At 43.1% G+C, this 23280-nt stretch overlaps 1 protein-coding gene across 1 annotated transcript in view; it reads right to left on the bottom strand.

The window, feature by feature from the left end:
• sema4ab (sema domain, immunoglobulin domain (Ig), transmembrane domain (TM) and short cytoplasmic domain, (semaphorin) 4Ab) overlaps window positions 1–23280 on the bottom strand; it is a gene marked incomplete at its 3' end in the record, with an annotated part of 98837 nt that overhangs the window by 25513 nt on the left and 50044 nt on the right. The window lies entirely within an intron of this gene.

Here is a 23280-nt window from a genome sequence, read left to right on the forward strand (position 1 = left end):
GTCAATAGTTTGCAGTGCGAAGCACTGCAAACTATTGTTCTTCACTACGTTTTTCTTCTTATTATTATTAAACTTTTTCCTACGGCCGATTTTCGAAACCTTTCAACTCAAATACCGTTCGTCGCACACAGACACAAAATACATCAAAACGTGCGTCTCGATCGGACTCGGTGTGCTTCTATACAGTTCTTTCAAACAAGATTTTTTCGCGACATAGTCGCGAAAAAATCGCGATCAATTTCCCATTGAAATGAATGGAGAAGCCCGAAAAAAGCGGCAACATTCCAAAATTTACAGCTTGGCTTTGTCGAGCGATTACTCGGCCATGCTTTGTAGTAGAAACTTGCTTGGAAGTTTGTACGAGGCACGGGAAGTGTAGCTTTCTCTTCCTGAAAACGGCGTTTCGATACCTTTTACGGTTTGGTCAGGGTCGCAGTTTACGTTTGGTGAAATTTGGGGAAAAAAATTAAAAATCCCTCCCTCTGAGCCTCACTCTAACTTCAGAGTTTCGGTGATATTCTGAAAAAAAAAGGTTCAATCTCATGTGGTGGCCACAGTTTTTGAGGTACAGAGATAAAAAATACATAAAAACGTAGGGATTTTTGTTGGCTTTAAGATGGTGTTGGTTTGATTTGTGTGGGACGTACGGTTTGGACTGGAGGCTCCTCTGAGCGAGGAGTGCGGCGACCAGTTTTCGAATTTTTCCCCATGTGTGTGTATGTGGAAAGCGAGAGCGATTTTTCGACGATTTTTCACGTCGCATACTTTTTTCCTAAAACGACTACGGCCACAATTTTCGCAGTAGGCGCGTGGGAACAACACTAAATTGTAGAAAACCCTCGGCTGACGCTCACGATGTGTTCGTTTTCCCGATAGGACTTGTAGTTTTTGATTTATGAGCATTTGTTCGGAGGGCAAATCCTAGTTTGCACTTTCCCTCTGACTCAGGCAGAGGTGAGAGGGAGAAGGCGAAGGAGCAGCAGTTGACCCTGGTAGCCATGACAACCAGACCCGAGGCGGGAAAACAGTTCTCAGTGGATAACAGTATCTGCCAAAACATTAAAACCCCCCAAACCATTACTGCAGTACTGTAGGGGGCCAGAACCTGACATTATGACCCCCCCACTCCAACCCCCCCACCCCCCTCCCACTATAGCATTACAGACACAGACTGCCAAAACATAATGACCCCTCAACCCATTACAGGACTATAGTAGGGAGCCAGAATCTGACACTATGACCCCCCCCCTCCACTCCATTTAAGCATTACAGACACAGACTGCCAAAACATTATGACCCCCTCAACCCATTACAGGACTATAGTAGGGAGCCAGAACCTGACACTATGACCCCCCCACTCCAACCCCCCCACCTCCCCTCCCACTATACCATTACAGACACAGACTGACAAAACATTAGGGACTCTCAGACTGTTACAATGGGGAGACAGAACACTCCATGACCCCCCCCCCCCCCCTCCCTCCTTCCCTCTCTCTCTCCCTCCCTCCTCTGTTGGTGCTATCACTTTATTAGGTAAGTAAATTTCTAGAATTATTTATATGTTAAGTGTTTGTGCCCAACATAGCTGAACTGTTAATAGAAGTTAACTACTCGCCGCCCAATGTTTTAGCCTTAGGCTAGCCTTCCAGCATAGCTCATGTATGTTAGCGAGCTAGCGGAGCTAGCAGCTACCTAACCGCCGCGGACTAAATCGCGGAGTTAGCCTCGAGCTAACCGCGAGCTAGCCTCGAGCTAACCGCGAGCTAGCCTCGAGCTAACCGCAAGCTAACCGGGATTTAACCGCAAGCTAACCGGGATTTAACCACGAGCTAACCGGGACTTAACCGCGAGCTAACCGGGATTTAACTGCGGACCCGCGGGACTTAACCGCGAGTTAGCCGCGGGAGTTAGCCGCGAGCTAACGCGGAGGCTAGTGGGGTTAGCCACTAAAACTGTGTCAAACTGAAAAATATATTATTCCATCACATAAAGTAGGAAACGTTTATGGCTTGTAACAACATTAATGACAGTATATATATATAATTGGAGTAATTTAATATAATATGATGTTTTTAATTAAATAAATAATGAGCTGTTGAACACTCATAAGAGTTATATTCAGTATGTTACATAACATTATTTGACATGTCTATTTGTCTGCCTATAGTTTTCCTCCAGCTGATCCAGACAGACTGCAGTGACGTCCAACATGAGACAAAGAGCTGGACTAACAGGACAGTTTGAAGGTCTTCACTTCATCGCTGATTCCTTGTTACAGCCTGGATGTGTTAAGTTTAATATTGATGTTTTTCTAACTGTAAGACTGTGCCGTAAACTGTTAAACTATTGCTCAGGTAGGAGTGATGAGTTTTATTGTTAAAATTATTATGATTAACGATCAATTGTTACGATTTGCTCGTTCTTTGTCTGGGGATCCTAGTGAGATCCCTCCCACTCTCTTCCTTATTTGATGCTGGCTTTCAGGTGGAGCTGGGAGGGGTCTGCTGCCTGTACCTGCCCTTCAGTTTGTAGAAGGCGAAGCATAAAGGACGACCCTTCTCAGTGTCTCTCTCTCTCAGCCAGGCCTACTGCATCCTCCTCATCCTGTTTGGTTTGTTGTACCCTGCATGACATCAAACTCACACCCATCCAGTCAGAAGGAACCAGGCCTTAAATGACTATTTGAGTTGTGCTTTTTGTTATAGCTGCTGCTCATGGTAGTAAAGACATGCTACTTAGTAAAGACATTCGCGACGTAAGTCGCGAATACTTTCATACCTGTCTTGACCTGACCATTACTTTTTGTAGTCAAACATGAAATTATTTGCAACGTAAGTCGCAAATATTTTCACCAGGATTATATTATGACTATATGAACAGGTGATCATTAAAGCATCATAGCATCTTAGTATAATTGCATTGTAGCATCTTAGCATCGTAGCAACATAGTATCTTAGCTTTGTAGCATCTTAGTATCATAGCATCTTAGTATCTTAGCATCATAGCATTGTAGTAGCATCTTGGCATAGTAGCATCATCATAGCATCGTAGCATCGTACTATCGCAGCAATATAGCATGGTATCGCAGACTGCTGCGGCCACTGCATCACTCTCGCGATTTCCCGCAGGGGAATTGTCTAGTTATTAGTGATGCAGTGCTACGCAATGCAAACTATTGACCCTCATAGCAAAGCTATGGGAGTCAATAGTTTGCAGTGCGAAGCACTGCAAACTATTGTTCTTCACTACGTTTTTCTTCTTATTATTATTAGTGATGCAGTGCTACGCAATGCAAACTATTGACCCCCCTCATAGCAAAGCTATGGGGGTCAATAGTTTGCAGTGCGAAGCACTGCAAACTATTGTTCTTCACTACGTTTTTCTTCTTATTATTATTATTAGTGATGCAGTGCTACGCAATGCAAACTATTGACCCTCATAGCAAAGCTATGGGAGTCAATAGTTTGCAGTGCGAAGCACTGCAAACTATTGTTCTTCACTACGTTTTTCTTCTTATTATTATTATTATTAAACTTTTTCCTACGCATTTTCGAAACCTTTCAACTCAAATACCGTTCGTCGCACACAGACACAAAATACCTCAAAACGTGCGTCTCGATCGGACTCGGTGTGCTTCTATACAGTTCTTTCAAACAAGATTTTTTCGCGACGTAGTCGCGAAAAAACTGCGACAAATTTCCCTATTGAAATGAATGGAGAAGCCCGAAAAAAAAAAAAATTCAACAGACATTTTCAACAATGAACTGCTCTGGCATACTTTAACCGAGAGACTTCATTTAAACTTTAAAACGTAGGTACTCTTGCCTTCTCTTCAGAGATTCACTTCACTTAGCGACAACTTTTACCGTTTTTAAACTATGAAGCCTCAGAGTTGTGTAGGTTTTTACTCAAATTTCAGGGTTTATAATGGGTGTGTATTGCGCGGAATGTTTGTGCTAGAGTGGATGACATCATCAGCTAGAGTGAGGAGGGGAGAAGAAAGTTAGTCAAAAAACTGCACAGAAACTGCTCCCGTGGCCACAAATTTCACACGACAGACATAATTTATACATAGAAACGTAGGAAAATGTGTCTTCTCACTCAAATTCGTCTGCTAAAGCTGTAAGTCTTATAGTTTTGGCGTCAGACACAAAGATGCGCCAGCAACACCCACCCACAGCTCCATAGACTGCCATGTTAAAAAGGCAGGGAAATTTCTGGAGGAAAGCAGACGTAACCTTTCTTTGAATCGCTTTGAATAGGTCACATTTCTTCATTTTACCTACAAATTACACATCTAGACGTTCAGGAAAGCCTCAAGATGCCCAAAGTTAAGTCGGTTCAATGATTGGAAATACGGTTTGGCCACAAGTCCTTCCTGTTCGAGGCGATTTTTCAGCATTTTCTCTCTCTTTCCCCGTCTTCCAACTGACATTCTAACAGGAGCAGTTGACCCTGGTAGCCATGACAACCAGACCCCAACCAGCTTACACACGTTCACACACGCAGCTGCTGGGGACGAGAGGCGGGAAAAGAGCTCTCAGTGGAAAACATGATCTGCCAAAACATTAAAACCCCCCAAACCATCCCTGTCTGCCATGGTGCTTTCACACAGCTGCTGGGCCTCTTAGCTATAGCTCTTGTCATTGACTGAATGACAACTTCATGTTTGACCTTTTCCTTTATTTTAAACACAAATTATATCTGGCTGCTTTGCTGAAACTCCTGACACAACATCCCTGACCCGTTTCCTTCATCTTATTAGGTCAGTGAATAGCTAAACTGCTAACAGACGCTAACGACTAGCCGCCCAGTGATTTAGCCGACGACTAGCCTTCCAGCATAGCTCATGTATGTTAGCAAGCTAGCGGAGCTAACGGAGCTAGCTATCCGCTACCTTAACGCCGCGGACTCAACCGCGGAGTTAGCCTCGAGCTAACCGCTAGCTAACCGGGATTTAACCGCGGACCCGCGGGAGTTAAACACGAATTAGCCGCGGCAGTTAGCCGATAGCTAACGCGGAGGCTAGTGGGGTTAGCCGCCGGCTAATTCGCCCCGTTGCTAGCGGGAGCTTATCACAGTAATAATGTTAAAGTTTTACAATTTAAAGGGAAGATATTTTTAAATTAAACTGTGTCAAACTGAAAAATATATTATTCCACCACATAAAGTAGGAAACATTTATGGCTTGCAACAACATTAATGACAGTATATATATATAATTGGAGTAATTTAATATAATATGATGTTTTTAATTAAATAAATAATGAGCTGTTGAACACTCATAAGAGTTATATTAAGTATGTTACATAACATTATTTGACATGTCTATTTGTCTGCCTATAGTTTTCCTCCAGCTGATCCAGACAGACTGCAGTGACGTCCAACATGAGACAAAGAGCTGGACTCGCAGGACAATTTGAAGGTCTTCACTTCATCGCTGATTCCTTGTTACAGCCTGGATGTGTTAAGTTTAATATTATTGTTTTTCTAACTGTAAAACTGTGCGGTAAACTGTTAAACTATTGCTCAGGTAGGAGTAATGAGTTTTATTGTTAAAATTATTATGATTAACGATCAATTGTTACGATTTGCTCGTTCTTTGTCTGGGGATCCTAGTGAGATCCCTCCCACTCTCTTCCTTATTTGATGCTGGCTTTCAGGTGGAGCTGGGAGGGGTCTGCCGCCTGTACCTGCCCTTCAGTTTGTAGAAGGCGAAGCATAAAGGACGACCCTTCTCAGTGTCTCTCTCTCTCAGCCAGGCCTACTGCATCCTCCTCATCCTGTTTGGTTTGTTGTACCCTGCATGACATCAAACTCACACCCATCCAGTCAGAAGGAACCAGGCCTTAAATGACTATTTGAGTTGTGCTTTTTGTTATAGCTGCTGCTCATGGTAGTAAAGACATGCTACTTAGTAAAGACATTCGCGACGTAAGTCGCGAATACTTTCATACCTGTCTTGACGTGACCATTACTTTTTGTAGTCAAACATGAAATTATTTGCAACGTAAGTCGCAAATATTTTCACCAGGATTATATTATGACTATATGAACAGGTGATCATTAAAGCATCATAGCATCTTAGTATAATTGCATTGTAGCATCTTAGCATCGTAGCAACATAGTATCTTAGCTTTGTAGCATCTTAGTATCATAGCATCTTAGTATCTTAGCATCATAGCATTGTAGCATCTTGGCATAGTAGCATCATCATAGCATCGTACTATCACAGCAATATAGCATGGTATCGCAGACTGCTGCGGCCACTGCATCACTCTCGCGATTTCCCGCAGGGGAATTGTCTAGTTGTTTATCTAACTGTAAGACTGTGCCGTAAACTGTTAAACTATTGCTCAGGTAGGAGTAATGAGTTTTATTGTTAAAATTATTATGATTAACGATCAATTGTTACGATTTGCTCGTTCTTTGTCTGGGGATCCTAGTGAGATCCCTCCCACTCTCTTCCTTATTTGATGCTGGCTTTCAGGTGGAGCTGGGAGGGCTCTGCTGCCTGTACCTGCCCTTCAGTTTGTAGAAGGCGAAGCATAAAGGACGACCCTTCTCAGTGTCTCTCTCTCTCAGCCAGGCCTACTGCATCCTCCTCATCCTGTTTGGTTTGTTGTACCCTGCATGACATCAAACTCACACCCATCCAGTCAGAAGGAACCAGGCCTTAAATGACTATTTGAGTTGTGCTTTTTGTTATAGCTGCTGCTCATGGTAGTAAAGACATGCTACTTAGTAAAGACATTCGCGACGTAAGTCGCGAATACTTTCATACCTGTCTTGACCTGACCATTACTTTTTGTAGTCAAACATGAAATTATTTGCAACGTTAGTCGCAAATATTTTCACCAGGATTATATTATGACTATATGAACAGGTGATCATTAAAGCATCATAGCATCTTAGTATAATTGCATTGTAGCATCTTAGCATCGTAGCAACATAGTATCTTAGCTTTGTAGCATCTTAGTATCATAGCATCTTAGTATCTTAGCATCATAGCATTGTAGTAGCATCTCGGCATAGTAGCATCATCATAGCATCGTAGCATCGTACTGTCGCAGCAATATAGCATGGTATCGCAGACTGCTGCGGCCACTGCATCACTCTCGCGATTTCCCGCAGGGGAATTGTCTAGTTATTATTATTATTATTAAACTTTTTCCTACGCATTTTCGAAACCTTTCAACTCAAATACCGTTCGTCGCACACAGACACAAAATACATCAAAACGTGCGTCTCGATCGGACTCGGTGTGCTTCTATACAGTTCTTTCAAACAAGATTTTTTCGCGACGTAGTCGCGAAAAAACTGCGACAAATTTCCCTATTGAAATGAATGGAGAAGCCCGAAAAAAAAAAAAATTCAACAGACATTTTCAACAATGAACTGCTCTGGCATACTTTAACCGAGAGACTTCATTTAAACTTTAAAACGTAGGTACTCTTGCCTTCTCTTCAGAGATTCACTTCACTTGTCGACAACTTTTACCGTTTTTAAACTATGAAGCCTGAGAGTTGTGTAGGTTTTTACTCAAATTTCAGGGTTTATAATGGGTGTGTATTGCGCGGAATGTTTGTGCTAGAGTGGATGACATCATCAGCTAGAGTGAGGAGGGGAGAAGAAAGTTAGTCAAAAAACTGCACAGAAACTGCTCCCGTGGCCACAAATTTCACACGACAGACATAATTTATACATAGAAACGTAGGAAAATGTGTCTTCTCACTCAAATTCGTCTGCTAAAGCTGTAAGTCTTATAGTTTTGGCGTCAGACACAAAGATGCGCCAGCAACACCCACCCACAGCTCCATAGACTGCCATGTTAAAAAGGCAGGGAAATTTCTGGAGGAAAGCAGACGTAACCTTTCTTTGAATCGCTTTGAATAGGTCACATTTCTTCATTTTACCTACAAATTACACATCTAGACGTTCAGGAAAGCCTCAAGATGCCCAAAGTTAAGTCGGTTCAATGATTGGAAATACGGTTTGGCCACAAGTCCTTCCTGTTCGAGGCGATTTTTCAGCATTTTCTCTCTCTCTCCCCGTCTTCCAACTGACATTCTAACAGGAGCAGTTGACCCTGGTAGCCATGACAACCAGACCCCAACCAGCTTACACACGTTCACACACGCAGCTGCTGGGGACGAGAGGCGGGAAAAGAGCTCTCAGTGGAAAACATGATCTGCCAAAACATTAAAACCCCCCAAACCATTACTGCAGTACTGTAGGGGGCCAGAACCTGACATTATGACCTTTTCCTTTATTTTAAACACAAATTATATCTGGCTGCTTTGCTGAAACTCCTGACACAACATCCCTGACCCGTTTCCTTCTTCTTATTAGGTCAGTGAATAGCTAAACTGCTAACAGACGCTAACGACTAGCCGCCCAGTGATTTAGCCGACGACTAGCCTTCCAGCATAGCTCATGTATGTTAGCAAGCTAGCGGAGCTAACGGAGCTAGCTAGCCGCTAGCTTAACGCCGCGGACTCAACCGCGGAGTTAGCCTCGAGCTAACCGCTAACTAACCGCTAGCTAACCGGGATTTAACCGCGGACCCGCGGGAGTTAAACACGAATTAGCCGCGGCAGTTCGCCGTGAGCTAACGCGGAGGCTAGTGGGGTTAGCCGCCGGCTAATTCGCCGCCTTGCTAGCGGGTGCTTATCACAGTAATAATGTTGAAGTTTTACAATTTAAAGGGAAGATATTTTTAAATTAAACTGTGTCAAACTGAAAAATATATTATTCCACCACATAAAGTAGGAAACATTTATGGCTTGCAACAACATTAATGACAGTATATATATATAATTGGAGTAATTTAATATAATATGATGTTTTTAATTAAATAAATAATGAGCTGTTGAACACTCATAAGAGTTATATTAAGTATGTTACATAACATTATTTGACATGTCTATTTGTCTGCCTATAGTTTTCCTCCAGCTGATCCAGACAGACTGCAGTGACGTCCAACATGAGACAAAGAGCTGGACTCGCAGGACAATTTGAAGGTCTTCACTTCATCGCTGATTCCTTGTTACAGCCTGGATGTGTTAAGTTTAATATTATTGTTTATCTAACTGTAAGACTGTGCCGTAAACTGTTAAACTATTGCTCAGGTAGGAGTAATGAGTTTTATTGTTAAAATTATTATGATTAACGAGCAAATTGTAATAATTGATCGTTAATCATAATAATTCACCTGTTCATATAGTCATAATATAATCCTGGTGGGGGTGTGACGATCCCTCCCACTCTCTTCCTTATTTGATGCTGGCTTTCAGGTGGAGCTGGGAGGGGTCTGCCGCCTGTACCTGCCCTTCAGTTTGTAGAAGGGCGTAAAGGACGACCCTTCTCAGTGTCTCTCTCTCTCAGCCAGGCCTACTGCATCCTCATCATCCTGTTTGGTTTGTTGTACCCTGCATGACATCAAACTCACACCCATCCAGTCAGAAGGAACCAGGCCTTAAATGACTATTTGAGTTGTGCTTTTTGTTATAGCTGCTGCTCATGGTAGTAAAGACATGCTACTTAGTAAAGACATTCGCGACGTAAGTCGCGAATACTTTCACACCTGTCTTGACCTGACCATTACTTTTTGTAGTCAAACATGAAATTATTTGCAACGTAAGTCGCAAATATTTTCACCAGGATTATATTATGACTATATGAACAGGTGATCATTAAAGCATCATAGCATCTTAGTATAATTGCATTGTAGCATCTTAGCATCGTAGCAACATAGTATCTTAGCTTTGTAGCATCTTAGTATCATAGCATCTTAGTATCTTAGCATCATAGCATTGTAGTAGCATCTCGGCATAGTAGCATCATCATAGCATCGTAGCATCGTACTATCACAGCAATATAGCATGGTATCGCAGACTGCTGCGGCCACTGCATCACTCTCGCGATTTCCCGCAGGGGAATTGTCTAGTTAGTGATGCAGTGCTACGCAATGCAAACTATTGACCCCCCTCATAGCAAAGCTATGGGGGTCAATAGTTTGCAGTGCGAAGCACTGCAAACTATTGTTCTTCACTACGTTTTTCTTCTTATTATTATTATTATTATTATTATTATTAAACTTTTTCCTACGCATTTTCGAAACCTTTCAACTCAAATACCGTTCGTCGCACACAGACACAAAATACATCAAAACGTGCGTCTCGATCGGACTCGGTGTGCTTCTATACAGTTCTTTCAAACAAGATTTTTTCGCGACGTAGTCGCGAAAAAACTGCGACAAATTTCCCTATTGAAATGAATGGAGAAGCCCGAAAAAAAAAAAATTCAACAGACATTTTCAACAATGAACTGCTCTGGCATACTTTAACCGAGAGACTTCATTTAAACTTTAAAACGTAGGTACTCTTGCCTTCTCTTCAGAGATTCACTTCACTTAGCGACAACTTTTACCGTTTTTAAACTATGAAGCCTCAGAGTTGTGTAGGTTTTTACTCAAATTTCAGGGTTTATAATGGGTGTGTATTGCGCGGAATGTTTGTGCTAGAGTGGATGACATCATCAGCTAGAGTGAGGAGGGGAGAAGAAAGTTAGTCAAAAAACTGCACAGAAACTGCTCCCGTGGCCACAAATTTCACACGACAGACATAATTTATACATAGAAACGTAGGAAAATGTGTCTTCTCACTCAAATTCGTCTGCTAAAGCTGTAAGTCTTATAGTTTTGGCGTCAGACACAAAGATGCGCCAGCAACACCCACCCACAGCTCCATAGACTGCCATGTTAAAAAGGCAGGGAAATTTCTGGAGGAAAGCAGACGTAACCTTTCTTTGAATCGCTTTGAATAGGTCACATTTCTTCATTTTACCTACAAATTACACATCTAGACGTTCAGGAAAGCCTCAAGATGCCCAAAGTTAAGTCGGTTCAATGATTGGAAATACGGTTTGGCCACAAGTCCTTCCTGTTCGAGGCGATTTTTCAGCATTTTCTCTCTCTTTCCCCGTCTTCCAACTGACATTCTAACAGGAGCAGTTGACCCTGGTAGCCATGACAACCAGACCCCAACCAGCTTACACACGTTCACACACGCAGCTGCAGGGGACGAGAGGCGGGAAAAGAGCTCTCAGTGGAAAACATGATCTGCCAAAACATTAAAACCCCCCAAACCATTACTGCAGTACTGTAGGGGGCCAGAACCTGACATTATGACCTTTTCCTTTATTTTAAACACAAATTATATCTGGCTGCTTTGCTGAAACTCCTGACACAACATCCCTGACCCGTTTCCTTCATCTTATTAGGTCAGTGAATAGCTAAACTGCTAACAGACGCTAACGACTAGCCGCCCAGTGATTTAGCCGACGACTAGCCTTCCAGCATAGCTCATGTATGTTAGCAAGCTAGCGGAGCTAACGGAGCTAGCTAGCCGCTAGCTTAACGCCGCGGACTCAACCGCGGAGTTAGCCTCGAGCTAACCGCTAACTAACCGCTAGCTAACCGGGATTTAACCGCGGACCCGCGGGAGTTAAACACGAATTAGCCGCGGCAGTTCGCCGTGAGCTAACGCGGAGGCTAGTGGGGTTAGCCGCCGGCTAATTCGCCGCCTTGCTAGCGGGTGCTTATCACAGTAATAATGTTGAAGTTTTACAATTTAAAGGGAAGATATTTTTAAATTAAACTGTGTCAAACTGAAAAATATATTATTCCACCACATAAAGTAGGAAACATTTATGGCTTGCAACAACATTAATGACAGTATATATATATATAATTGGAGTAATTTAATATAATATGATGTTTTTAATTAAATAAATAATGAGCTGTTGAACACTCATAAGAGTTATATTAAGTATGTTACATAACATTATTTGACATGTCTATTTGTCTGCCTATAGTTTTCCTCCAGCTGATCCAGACAGACTGCAGTGACGTCCAACATGAGACAAAGAGCTGGAATGGCAGGACAATTTGAAGGTCTTCACTTCATCGCTGATTCCTTGTTACAGCCTGGATGTGTTAAGTTTAATATTATTGTTTATCTAACTGTAAGACTGTGCCGTAAACTGTTAAACTATTGCTCAGGTAGGAGTAATGAGTTTTATTGTTAAAATTATTATGATTAACGATCAATTGTTACGATTTGCTCGTTCTTTGTCTGGGGATCCTAGTGAGATCCCTCCCACTCTCTTCCTTATTTGATGCTGGCTTTCAGGTGGAGCTGGGAGGGGTCTGCCGCCTGTACCTGCCCTTCAGTTTGTAGAAGGGCGTAAAGGACGACCCTTCTCAGTGTCTCTCTCTCTCAGCCAGGCCTACTGCATCCTCCTCATCCTGTTTGGTTTGTTGTACCCTGCATGACATCAAACTCACACCCATCCAGTCAGAAGGAAGCAGGCCTTAAATGACTATTTGAGTTGTGCTTTTTGTTATAGCTGCTGCTCATGGTAGTAAAGACATGCTACTTAGTAAAGACATTCGCGACGTAAGTCGCGAATACTTTCATACCTGTCTTGACGTGACCATTACTTTTTGTAGTCAAACATGAAATTATTTGCGACGTAAGTCGCAAATATTTTCACCAGGATTATATTATGACTATATGAACAGGTGATCATTAAAGCATCATAGCATCTTAGTATAATTGCATTGTAGCATCTTAGCATCGTAGCAACATAGTATCTTAGCTTTGTAGCATCTTAGTATCATAGCATCTTAGTATCTTAGCATCATAGCATTGTAGCATCTTGGCATAGTAGCATCATCGTAGCATCGTAGCATCGTACTATCACAGCAATATAGCATGGTATCGCAGACTGCTGCGGCCACTGCATCACTCTCGCGATTTCCCGCAGGGGAATTGTCTAGTTATTATTAAACTTTTTCCTACGCATTTTCGAAACCTTTCAACTCAAATACCGTTCGTCGCACACAGACACAAAATACATCAAAACGTGCGTCTCGATCGGACTCGGTGTGCTTCTATACAGTTCTTTCAAACAAGATTTTTTCGCGACGTAGTCGCGAAAAAACTGCGACAAATTTCCCTATTGAAATGAATGGAGAAGCCCGAAAAAAAAAATAATTCAACAGACATTTTCAACAATGAACTGCTCTGGCATACTTTAACCGAGAGACTTCATTTAAACTTTAAAACGTAGGTACTCTTGCCTTCTCTTCAGAGATTCACTTCACTTAGCGACAACTTTTACCGTTTTTAAACTATGAAGCCTCAGAGTTGTGTAGGTTTTTACTCAAATTTCAGGGTTTATAATGGGTGTGTATTGCGCGGAATGTTTGTGCTAGAGTGGATGACATCATCAGCTAGAGTGAGGAGGGGAGAAGAAAGTTAGTCAAAAAACTGCACAGAAACTGCTCCCGTGGCCACAAATTTCACACGACAGACATAATTTATACATAGAAACGTAGGAAAATGTGTCTTCTCACTCAAATTCGTCTGCTAAAGCTGTAAGTCTTATAGTTTTGGCGTCAGACACAAAGATGCGCCAGCAACACCCACCCACAGCTCCATAGACTGCCATGTTAAAAAGGCAGGGAAATTTCTGGAGGAAAGCAGACGTAACCTTTCTTTGAATCGCTTTGAATAGGTCACATTTCTTCATTTTACCTACAAATTACACATCTAGACGTTCAGGAAAGCCTCAAGATGCCCAAAGTTAAGTCGGTTCAATGATTGGAAATACGGTTTGGCCACAAGTCCTTCCTGTTCGAGGCGATTTTTCAGCATTTTCTCTCTCTCTCCCCGTCTTCCAACTGACATTCTAACAGGAGCAGTTGACCCTGGTAGCCATGACAACCAGACCCCAACCAGCTTACACACGTTCACACACGCAGCTGCTGGGGACGAGAGGCGGGAAAAGAGCTCTCAGTGGAAAACATGATCTGCCAAAACATTAAAACCCCCCAAACCATTACTGCAGTACTGTAGGGGGCCAGAACCTGACATTATGACCTTTTCCTTTATTTTAAACACAAATTATATCTGGCTGCTTTGCTGAAACTCCTGACACAACATCCCTGACCCGTTTCCTTCATCTTATTAGGTCAGTGAATAGCTAAACTGGTAACAGACACTAACGACTAGCCGCCCAGTGATTTAGCCGACGACTAGCCTTCCAGCATAGCGCATGTATGTTAGCATGCTAGCGGAGCTAACGGAGCTAGCTAGCCGCTAACTTAACGCCGCGGACTCAACCGCGGAGTTAGCCTCGAGCTAACCGCGGGCTAGCCTCAAGCTAACCGCGAGCTAACCGGGATTTAACCGCTAGCTAACCGGGATTTAACCGCGGACCCGCGGGAGTTAAACACGAATTAGCCGCGGCAGTTCGCCGTGAGCTAACGCGGAGGCTAGTGGGGTTAGCCGCCGGCTAATTCGCCGCCTTGCTAGCGGGTGCTTATCACAGTAATAATGTTGAAGTTTTACAATTTAAAGGGAAGATATTTTTAAATTAAACTGTGTCAAACTGAAAAATATATTATTCCACCACATAAAGTAGGAAACATTTATGGCTTGCAACAACATTAATGACAGTATATATATATAATTGGAGTAATTTAATATAATATGATGTTTTTAATTAAATAAATAATGAGCTGTTGAACACTCATAAGAGTTATATTAAGTATGTTACATAACATTATTTGACATGTCTATTTGTCTGCCTATAGTTTTCCTCCAGCTGATCCAGACAGACTGCAGTGACGTCCAACATGAGACAAAGAGCTGGACTCGCAGGACAATTTGAAGGTCTTCACTTCATCGCTGATTCCTTGTTACAGCCTGGATGTGTTAAGTTTAATATTATTGTTTATCTAACTGTAAGACTGTGCCGTAAACTGTTAAACTATTGCTCAGGTAGGAGTAATGAGTTTTATTGTTAAAATGATTATGATTAACGATCAATTGTTACGATTTGCTCGTTCTTTGTCTGGGGATCCTAGTGAGATCCCTCCCACTCTCTTCCTTATTTGATGCTGGCTTTCAGGTGGAGCTGGGAGGGCTCTGCTGCCTGTACCTGCCCTTCAGTTTGTAGAAGGCGAAGCATAAAGGACGACCCTTCTCAGTGTCTCTCTCTCTCAGCCAGGCCTACTGCATCCTCCTCATCCTGTTTGGTTTGTTGTACCCTGCATGACATCAAACTCACACCCATCCAGTCAGAAGGAACCAGGCCTTAAATGACTATTTGAGTTGTGCTTTTTGTTATAGCTGCTGCTCATGGTAGTAAAGACATGCTACTTAGTAAAGACATTCGCGACGTAAGTCGCGAATACTTTCATACCTGTCTTGACGTGACCATTACTTTTTGTAGTCAAACATGAAATTATTTGCAACGTAAGTCGCAAATATTTTCACCAGGATTATATTATGACTATATGAACAGGTGATCATTAAAGCATCATAGCATCTTAGTATAATTGCATTGTAGCATCTTAGCATCGTAGCAACATAGTATCTTAGCTTTGTAGCATCTTAGTATCATAGCATCTTAGTATCTTAGCATCATAGCATTGTAGTAGCATCTTGGCATAGTAGCATCATCGTAGCATCGTAGCATCGTACTATCACAGCAATATAGCATGGTATCGCAGACTGCTGCGGCCACTGCATCACTCTCGCGATTTCCCGCAGGGGAATTGTCTAGTTGTAGTTATTAGTTACTTCTCCCAAAAAGTAACTGAGTTAGTAACTGAATTACTCCAATATAAAAGTAACTAGTTACCAGGGAAAGTTAGCCTAGAATCTAGACTGCCCCTAGCGGCAGCAAATTACATTTGCTTCCAGGGTCAGTCTAGTTACTCTCCGTTGACTTGAGATTTCGAAAAATCCAAGATGTACCGGGCCAATCACGAGTCGGTGGGCGGGCTTCCTGGATGCGCGTGCACCCAGTAATGTTTGTAAACAGGAAACCCGTGTATGAGTTCCGTGAATTACGCGTGAATTCCCCATCCTGCTAGAACTACCAGAGCGATGGCTGCTGCTAGCGAACAACTTTCTTTCGAATCGGCTTTGGCCGCCACTCTGAAAGACTTGAAGTTAAGCTTTTCTCTGAGAAAAGAACAAGAAACTGCACTGAGGTCGTTCTTACAAAAGAAGGATGTATTTGGAGTTTTGCCAAACGGATACGGCAAAAGTTTGATCCACAGCTTAAAAATGATTAATGCAGGAGAAACTCAACCTGTAGGCGAACTCTTAAAAAAAACAAAAACAGGATGCAACAAGAACTATTTAATATCTATTAGGATAAGTTTATTCCACAACACATGCAAGGAACTCTCTTTTCCGTCGCTCTGACTACGTCACCTTCTTCGTTGCTCTTGTAAGGTTAAGAAGTGAAGTTAATTCATTTAAGGCTCAGAAGTTAATATAATTTATATTTGAGTTAATTTACTAAAAATGCATTTACAATGTTATAATTTAGATCAGTTAACTATTTATGTTACACATTTATTATTTACATATTTACATGTTTAATTATTTACAACTGCATCTTTAAGACAGTTAAGATAGTCTGTTGAATCTGCATTTCTGATTCCCTCACGTTTACCTTAATTTAGATCCTAGCTTCTGATTGGTTAGTTCAGTCACGTGAGAGAGCAAACAAGGAAGTGTTAATGTTACGAATGGCGGAATCTAGTAAAGTGCTGCTTGAGAAAGTTATCCCTCTCCAGTCTGCTGTTTCTTTTTATAAAGTGTGATCCAACCACCACACATCGAACCCGTACATTACATTTGGTGGCAGCGTGGTGTTATTTTGGTGGTTTTTGGCACATTTGGTGAGTTTTATTTCCCTAAACTGTGGATGTAGTCATTTTTTTTTGTGCCATCAGGATCTTTTTTTTTTTTCACTCGTGGAGAGCAGCGGATTAACTGAAAGCTAGTTTGGAGATATTAAGGACTTTTGCAGTATTTTTTTTTTTCTTTTTCTCTACTTTCCGTGCTTTTTGTGGATTTTGAACTGGACATTTTGTCACCATGTCGGCTGATGAAAGTGAAGCTGGGATGCAGTCTTCTCCCTCTCAACGCCGACTGGATGCTACAAGGACAGGTGCTGCATCTCTAGCCACACGTTCTGTCTCCAGTTCCCTGAAAATTGAGCTTCCACCTGCTTTTAAAGGAGATGGGACTGAATCTTTCACAAGTTGGTCTCGACGCTTTGAAGTGGCAGTGCAGGCTATGAGTTCAACTGATACAGATTTGTCTACAGTGATGGCCTCCATCCTCCCTACTCGCCTAGCGGATGCTGCGTTTTTGTATTGGGACAGCCTTCGTGCTTCAACCCAGAGAGACTATGATTCAGTGAAGGAGAAACTCAGAGATGTTTTTGGACCAAAGTACTCCCTACCATTTTTCCAGACCCATGTGAATGCTCGACCTCGTAAACCAGGTGAGAGTTTGGATGTGTACAGTGCAGACATCACTCGTCTTGTACTTGAAGCCTTTCCCAACTATGACTACAATGCACTAGAAGGTGAAAAATTTCGCCGCTTTGTTGCTGGCTTGGACCCAAACTTACAGTCAAAAATCCATGAGATGGGTGCTGAGGATCTTGGAGAAGCCGTGCGTATTGCCAGCCGCTGTGAGAGAGCACGAGCAGCGCTTCAACTGACAACAGTAGGGTCTCCACACACTCAACCTTCAGAACAGGTAGCTATGGTTCATCCTAGACCTCCTGATGACAAGCTTCTACATGCAGTTGAGCAGCTGACTCTTACCGTCAACAGCTTAAAAAGTGAAGTACAGCAGTTACGAGAGGAACACAGTTACCTGGCTCAGCGTGTGGACTCCAGACCTGACAGATCCTCCTCTAACGATGCTCGATACAGTGCACGCAGTGTGTCTCCACAACCCTACCATAACAGACACCGCAGAGACTATTACTTACCTGAGCAGTGTTATGGTCGTGATCCGGAGTCCCGCTATGAACGTCGTCCTCCTTCCCCTGTTCATCAGAGGAACCGTGAGTGGCATGACAATGACAAACGTGACCGGCACTACTCTCCATCACACCAATCCTATCAGTACTCCAGGTATGGTCGCCATGATGATGATGACACAAACAGATACAGACGCAGTCCTAGTCCTGCTCCACAGAGAAACAGGGATGGAAGTCCACACACTAGAGGCCGTGTTCGCTTCCAGTCTCCTGAAAGACATCCACACTCTGATTCCAACCATCAGGGAAACTGCCATTAGCTGCTGTTGAGGGGCAAACATCAGCTACTGTCTCACAGCCCCAGAATGATTCCCCAAAGTTAATGCCTGACAATAATGACTCACAACCCGATGACTCTGTTTCTTCTACAATCTTGGCAATTGTCGAAGGCATTGAAGTGTGCACTTTAATTGACTCTGGTTCTTTTGTCTCCATTGTGAGCGAAGATTTTCGAAACTCTCACCCAGCGTTAAAGAAACGCCCCATGACACCCTCCTCTCTGCCAGCGCGCTCAGTCAATGGACAGCGTTTGGACATATTAGGCAAGTTAACGATTGGGATCAGACTTGGAAAGCAGGTATGGCAACAGGACTTTGAAGTTCTCAGGGGTGCTTACCAGCCAGTCATTCTTGGTTTTGATTTCCTGCTGAAACACCATGCCCTCCTTGACATCAAAAACAAAGTACTGCAACTTTGGGACATGAGAATTCCTCTCTTGCCCAAAGGACATGAAGTGGCCGCCTGCTGTAATGTGTCTGTGCTAGCGCCCACTAAGATTCCAGCTATGAGTGAAACCCTCATCACAGCATGTGTGTCTGCAGCTTCACCTGCTTCCCCCATGCCAACTGACTACTGTGGTGTTGTCATGCCCAACCCATCCTGTGACATTATGGTGGCACACTCTCTCAGTGAGGTTCAAAATGGCACAACTGTTATTCGAGTCTTAAATCCCTCCAGAGACGACATTGAGCTGCATTCTGGACAACACCTTGGTGAGTTTCATTCTGCTTCATCTATTGACATCATATCAGCTGAAGAGACATGTTGTGCAACCTCACCTGTACATGATGTAGCTATAAATGAAAGCAACCTGTCACCTTCCCAAGTTCAGTCTCTGAAATCACTGCTTCAGAAATACTCAGCAGTATTCAGTAAACACTCAGAGGACAGAGGTCGCACAAGCATCATCCAGCATCGAATCCGCACTGGTGATGCCACTCCAGTTAAACAGAGAGCCTACAGAGTGACACCAGAACAGAGAGCTGAAATACAGACTCAAGTTGAAAAACTGTTAAAGGCAGATGTCATTGAAGAAAGCTACAGTCCCTGGGCTGCGCCAGTTGTTTTGGTGCGCAAGAAAAATGGCACATGGCGTTTCTGTCTGGACTACAGAAAACTCAATGTGGTGACAATCAAGGATTCCCACCCTCTTCCAAGAGTCGACGACGCACTGGATGCTTTGTCAGGCTCTGCCTGTTTCTCCACAATGGACCTGCAACATGGCTATTGGCAAGTTGAGCTGAATGAGAAAGATCGTGAAAAAACAGCATTCACAACAGGCAGTGGACTTTATCACTTTAAAGTTATGCCAATGGGTCTTACCAACGCTCCAGCCACATGCCAACGCTTAATGGAAACGGTACTTCGTGGCCTCCCATGGAAGACCTGCCTAGTGTATTTGGATGATGTCCTCATCTACAGCAGCTCATTCAGCGAACATCTTCAGCACCTGGAAGAAATCCTCTCCAGATTCCAGTCAAGTGGCCTGAAGCTGAATCCATCCAAATGCTGTTTTGCCAGAGATCAGGTACAGTTTTTGGGCCATGTTGTATCCAAAGACGGCATTCAGCCAGACCCACGAAATGTTAAAAGTGTTCAAGACTGGCCCATTCCACGGTCAGCTACAGAAGTAAGAGCATTTCTTGGACTTTGTTCTTATTACCGCAAGTTCATCAGAAACTTTGCACATCACAGTGTCCCCTTGCATGCACTCACAGAGAAGAATGCACCTTTCCACTGGACTGTTCAATGTCAGGATGCGTTCACTTACCTGAAACATGCACTCACAAACCCTCCAGTGGTTGCATTCCCTGACTTTACTTTGCCATTCTTCCTCTACACAGATGCTTCATGTTTTGCTATTGGTGCTGTGCTTGCTCAGAGACAGGGACATCAGGAAAAAGTGATTGCTTATGCTAGCCATGTTCTCACAAAAGCAGAAAGGAAATGGTCAACCTACGACAGAGAACTCTGGGCCATTGTTTGGGCCGTACGACATTTCCGCCACTACCTCTATAAACAGCCCTTTGTTATTGTCACAGACCACAAACCTCTCTTGGGTCTCAGAAAAATACCCATTGACAATGACAGAACTGGTCGTCGTGCTCGCTGGGCTCTTGAACTTGATCCTTTTGAATGGACTGTAATTCACAAAGATGGCCACCGCCACCTCAATGCAGATGCAATGTCACGTCGCCCTGCTGACATCGAACCACCAGAGCAGAGCACCTCCTCCAGTGCTCCTGCTAATCCACATTCTGACGAGAAACATTCTAGTCCAAGTCCTGTAAGTCTGTCTGGCACTGTCAGTTCTGTACATCACAGCCCCTGCAGTACTGATCCAAAGCCAGTGTCCTGTAACCTGACTGGAGCACAGCCTCCTCCAGCCTCCTCACAGGGAGCTGCACAGTCTGTCTCCTCCACGTTTGTGCTTCAGCTCCCTCATGATGATTTCAAAAAGGAACAACAACAAGATGCTATACTGTCAGAGGTCAGTAGCTGGAAAGCCAAAGGTCAGAAGCCACCATATTGGCGCATGAAAAAACGCACACCTGCTGAGAAAGTACTATGGCACGAGTATCACAGACTTACCTTTCATAATGGAGTACTCTGCCGTAAAGTTTTCAACCCATCCACAAAATCCGTGCTCCATCAAGTGATTGTTCCTCACGCTCTAAAAGACACTGTTCTACAGATGTTGCATGGAAACCCAGTAACTGGTCATCTATCAGCTGATAAAGTTCTGAAACGTGCTCAGCAACTGTGCTACTGGCCCTTTATGTCACGTGATATCAGGATCTGGTGTAAACAATGTATTCCATGTGATGCAAGACGAAGTCCCACACCTCATCAAAGAGCTCCACTGAAAACAATTGTTGCTACTGAGCCTTTCCAAAAGGTCGCAGCTGATATCCTTGAGCTCCCCATCACAAGTCGTGGAAACAGGTATGTGCTGGTTGTCCAAGATTATTTTTCCAAGTATGTCAACCTCTATGCCATTCCAGACCAGCGCTCCACAACAGTTGCAAAATGTCTGTTTGAAAACTTCATCTGTGAACATGGCATTCCAGAAATGCTTCTCACTGATCAAGGACGGCAGTTTGAGTCTGACCTGCTGAAACATCTGTGTGAACTGCTGGGCATTCGGAAAACACGTACAAGCCCATATCATCCTCAGTGTGACGGCATGATTGAGAGATTCAACAGGACGCTTATTGATCAGTTAGCCAAGACACTTCTTCAACAGCCTGGTGAATGGGATGACTGCCTCAACCAAGTTGCTTTGGCTTACAATACCAGCCCTCACTCTACGACAGGTTTCACACCATTCTTCCTCACACGTGGTCATGAAGCCAGGATGCCTGCCAACATGCTGTTACCTAACAACACACCATCTTCATCTACTCCAGGTTCTCCTGCTGACTATGTTGCACAGTTGACTCAGAAACTTCAGTCAGCCTTCAGTTCTGCGGCGTGGAACAGAGATTGTGCCCACAATCAGCAGAAACGACAGTATGACAAAAGTGTTAAGCACACTCCCTATGCTCCTGGAGACCTTGTGTGGTTAAATGACCCCACCACAGCAAGACAAAAACTTGCTCCTCACTGGAAAGGCCCCTTTGAAATATTGGATTGCCTAGGATCTGATGCAGATTCTCCTGGAGTGACGTACAGGATTCATTACCTACTGGATCAATCTGACAAATCCCAGATTGTCCACTACAACCGTCTCTGACCCTACCATGCTCCTGTGCCAGACCGTGGGACACCTGTGTGTGACTCTTTGCAGCCTCAACTCCCTCGTTTGACTGCATTGTCAGGTGCCTTGCCCTTTAAACCTTCGAAGTCGACAGCTACAAAGAACTACGACTTATCTGGCCACAGCAGTGCTCCCTCATCGGCACCTCCTATTGGCCATCCACAAGCACGGCCCCAATCCCACACTCCCGTGGCTGAGTCTTGGACTGCCCACCCAACTGGCCAAGTACATCAGTCTGACACTGTCCCCTCTTCCACTCCTCAAGGTTCTGGTTCCTTGCTATGCCCCAGAAGACGTCCAGTCAGACCTCCCGCATACCTTTGAGACTATGTTCTGAAGTGAAACTGTTGCTTTATTATTGTTGTTTACAGTTACTTGTTTATTTACTCATTTCCTTATTTATTTTATGTGAAACGGGGACGTTTCTTTTGTGGGAGAGGGAGGAAATGTAAGGTTAAGAAGTGAAGTTAATTCATTTAAGGCTCAGAAGTTAATATAATTTATATTTGAGTTAATTTACTAAAAATGCATTTACAATGTTATAATTTAGATCAGTTAACTATTTATGTTACACATTTATTATTTACATATTTACATGTTTAATTATTTACAACTGCATCTTTAAGACAGTTAAGATAGTCTGTTGAATCTGCATTTCTGATTCCCTCACGTTTACCTTAATTTAGATCCTAGCTTCTGATTGGTTAGTTCAGTCACGTGAGAGAGCGAACAAGGAAGTGTTAATGTTACGAATGGCGGAATCTAGTAAAGTGCTGCTTGAGAAAGTTATCCGTCTCCAGTCTGCTGTTTCTTTTTATAAAGTGTGATCCAACCACCACACATCGAACCCGTACATTACACTCTGATTGGTTGTAGCGCTATCCTATTGCGTAGAGAGGGAGTTTGAAAGACAACCGTTTATCCCACCCCTCCGGTTGAGCCCTGTCTATGGAGAGTGCCCAGACCCTACATTTAATGTGGGTCTGGCTCGTCAGGCTAAGGGAAAGTAACTATTGCAATAATAATAAGTAATATGTCTAAGAATTTGATTTTTTTCTGAGCGTAATGTACACTTCACGTGTACACAAGGACGAAATTTTGATTTCAGAGGTGGGCAGGGACACAAGTATTTTTAATAAAACTCTAATTTTTCAGTTCACTGTGTTTTCTAGTAGTTCTAGTTTTCTATTGCTACTTTTAAGTTTAATGTTCCCTTTTTTGGTTTGACTGGTTGTAAAGCATGTAGCAAATCATTATCACCCAATTCTGTGTTTCACCTTGTTAGTCAACTTCACTCCAACTGAGGATGC

The sequence above is a fragment of the Chelon labrosus genome, assembly GCF_963514085.1.
Source record: "Chelon labrosus genome assembly, contig: SCAFFOLD_100, whole genome shotgun sequence".
In the NCBI taxonomy this organism is placed as follows: Eukaryota; Metazoa; Chordata; class Actinopteri; order Mugiliformes; family Mugilidae; genus Chelon; species Chelon labrosus.